We start from the raw sequence: 3,899 nt of genomic DNA, 5'->3' as shown, positions 1-3,899 counted from the left end.
CTGTATAAAAATAGGAAAAATTTAGATTTTTCGCAAATGGATTATTTATAAATAACCCTCACTAAGTAGAATTCTCCTTTTTGTGTTGCCGAAGAAGGAAATTTGCAAAAAAAAAATACTATATTTTGAACCGAAATTATTAATAAATTAGTGCACAGATATAGTAATTTTTTTTAAATAAAGCTTAGACAGCAACTCAAAATCGTTGTACAAATAACTAAACCGTACCCCACTAATTAGGTATATCCATATTTTAGAACTATTTCCAACATCTAGTGGTTAAGCAAAGACCCTATCTACAGTGAGTCCGAACAATGGGTCGTATGCATAAAACCTAAGCAAATGAATGGATAAGGATTGAGCCAAGAGCATGTGTGAGCAAATCCAATTCTTGGCAGCAAATATCAGTTACGCAGTTTTGCAGAATGACGATACGCGGTTTTGTACTTTAAACGACGATTTATATATTATCTGTTTAAAACAAATTGTTACTTAGTAAAAGTAAATACATTTTTTAATTGAAATCTTACCTTATTGTTTTAAACAAATTACTACTTTGCAAAAGTAAATGAATTTTTTTATTAAAATGTTAACTTATTGTTTTAAACAAATTCCTACTTTGTAAAATGTTATTTCTTTATAACAAATTGCTACTTTGAAAATGTACCTTATATCAAGAAATTGTAACTTTGCAAACGACTAGACTAGTATCTCGTCATTCATGAAGTTACAACAAATTATGACACATATAATAATTACGTACATATACAGCCCACGACTAGATATACTAGATATGGGTCATTCCATGTAAAAAGGAAAACGACTTAAATTTAAATATGCCCACATTATCTCTATTTCAGTAGTAGTCTCTTTTTAAATGACTACATTTCATTAATATGTTGAAGGATATTAAGAAAATAAAAACAATGGAATGTGAAAAATTACAGAAAGTGTTTTTATAGACTGTACAGAAACCCTAATCTTAAAAAAAAATAAAATATCATCGCTCATAGAAGCATCGATATTTGAATTTGTCATCGCTGGTATAAAAAATCTTTATTTGCAATTACCTGTATGAAACTCCATCGAAATTGAGATTTGTCGGAAAATCTCTCAACTTGCACCGTAAGGAAGCTTTACAGGTTAATTCAGGATGAATGTCCAATTCAATAAAGATGTGGAAATTAACAACCAAATCAACTATAAATGAGCCAGGACACTGATCTTGTTGGCACTTTACTTTGTATAATCTTTGATGGTATTCCAAAGCTTCTTCTAGAGCTCCAAATTTTTTTCTAGCAAGGATCTTGTGATTAACGCCCAGTGAAGGCACATGTGACACCCTTTGCTCACATGTATCACAAGACGAATAACGTAATGCGCTAGGCTCAGACTCTAGGTAGGCATTCCACACTGCACAAACATTACTCCAGCAATTCAACGAATAATTCAAAACTCTATTTCGAGTTTCAAGCGCCACTGCTCCGCTAAATTCTGACATAAAAATTTCTGCTCTTTTTCTGTACATCTCCTTTGATGAATTTTTTCCTAATCCACACTTTTTCAATTCTAGTACAAATTGCAGCGTTGGATTTTGAGAATTTTCCAAATTTTTCTGATAGAAACAGTCATCCATCGCAGTAGCTAGTAATATTTGGACAATTACATCATATGGGCATGTATTTGAAATGAGGTAGGTTTTGTTTTCAAATTGCACTGTACCGAGCTTGTTACCATTAACCAATAACCACGATTTTCTGCTGTCATAAGGATTAGAATTTCGATAGGAAATACCAGGGTACGATCAAAAATATTTCGCTTTTACATTCTGTTTAAGATTGAAACATCGAAATTTTGCTGGTTGAATATTCTCTTGATTTTCTATAGAAACAATTTGACGCTGATTTGACCCTTGATTCGGACCTGAACTCTGTAGTAAAACCTCATTCGTATTAACCTCACTTTCACCTGACTTGCGTCGGTCTTCTTCGGAAGCTTCAATAATTTCCTCTTCTAGGTTTTTGTCAATTGGATCGTTATCCTTCGAAAGTCCTGAACCAATTCAATCTCGGTTATTGGTATTGGATATGTCATCAAAATATGTTTCACTGTTGTATATTCGATTATAAGGGCCTCGCGATGAGCATGGAGCATCATCATCGTTTGAACGATCTTCTTTGATTTCTGTACTAAGAGTATTTTTTGGAGGTGGTTCTACTGGTGAATTTTCGTCAGACGAATCATCAATAAAAACATGATCTCGAGTGCCTTTATTCCTCCAATTGTCAACTGAAGTAGTATCTGAGTGATCTAGGGATGCACGTTTTGTGAATTGCTCCTGATTCTTAAATACATCTACAGTAGCACTAGAGGATATATGAGGTTTAGGTGGACATGGCTTGAATATTGGAGGAGGGGAAGGAATGTTGTGCTTGATCATGTCTTCTAAATTTTTCTCCATAATCTTGGCTCTTCCCAGGCAATCGTATAAATCGATTTTGAGGTACCTGTCAACTCTCAGAAGTCCTTTGTAATTCTTTAACATTTTGGTCTTTTTCTCACAAAAATATCATTCGACAATAGCTGAAGAGTGGCGTTCTACGTACATGTTGCCTCTGACGACATTCGAAGTTTGAACCCGAGCATGCTGGGAGCTAAGAATTAACAGCGAGCATCTCTACACGTTCAGCCACAGCCAGACATGCAAATGCTCAACTTCAATCACATTTCGTTAAAACACGAGCAGTGATCGGGTAACAATAAGCTGGTGCCGAGACACGAGTTGGTCCGCTACAGCATGACAGATGAACACTTTTGTAAGTACTCCAATATACCACAAATAGACCACATGGTCCAACGATTTTTGCAGGGATAGGGGTGGTTGCTAAATCCATAAAGCGTTGTGCATCGACCGCCATCAAATTTACAATTTCTCCTACTGTCGTTTCCTTACGCGTTGCATTTGATATAAGTAAAGCTTTACGATATATTGCATTGATTACCGCTGTGCGTACACGTAGACCAACAACGAACATACGATGAAAATACTCACCCCTATTCCGCAACTCCTTCGAATTCGGATTTTGCTACGAATAGTATAAATAGTATGCTGCAATCCGAATCGTATTTTCGAACTTCGAAATTCGTAACAATGGCATGCCTAAAAACGAACGAGTAAGCTTTTTGTGCGTAATTTTGTACGAAAACAATCCTTTGTCGAAGGCGAGATAAAATACGTGGAAATTAAAAAAAAAATCACTGCATAACTACACATTTCGGGTGCCCAGTGATATATTTACGTATGTACAGTATCGGTCATATCAATAGCACCCCCCATTTCCAAGTCAGATTGTTTACCACTTTTGTTAATTTTTTTTTAATCTGATCAAAAGGTCGAACATCATGCTGAAAAATCGTTAAATTTAACTTTGTTTTGTATAACGTTTGAAAACACGGTTTATATGTGAGATGTTTTAAGCTCGGTTGTTTGGTAGCAAAAAGGAAGGAAACTTTATTGTACAAATCTTATATACTAATTTACAGTCGTATGATGATAAACGCCAGTGCAATGTTAAACGTCAAAGTAAAGGAATACTATAATGACATTCAATCATTCTAAGGAATCTATTACGCTATAGGGATGATACTTAATTTACTAATCTAGTACATTACAACGCCTTTCTTAAGTTTTGTTCAACAATAATTTAAATGTAACAAGTAAGAAAGTCTAAGTTCGGGCGGAGCCGAACATTAAATACCCGGCGCAAGTATTAAATATATGTTTTTTCACCCTTCCGAAACCTTCCGCTAGATGGTAAGCCGAGGTGTATCAATTTTGAGTAAATTAGCGTCCTTCAATTTCGAAATATTGAAGTTTCAAGCATTTCTTAAATTTACCG

Source organism: Rhagoletis zephyria, unplaced genomic scaffold (genome assembly GCF_001687245.7).
Source record: "Rhagoletis zephyria isolate East Lansing unplaced genomic scaffold, Rhagoletis_zephyria_1.1 Rzeph_scaffold_01729, whole genome shotgun sequence".
Taxonomy (NCBI): Eukaryota; Metazoa; Arthropoda; class Insecta; order Diptera; family Tephritidae; genus Rhagoletis; species Rhagoletis zephyria.
The sequence above is the reverse complement of the archived record's forward strand: the minus strand, read 5'-3'. Positions refer to the sequence as shown.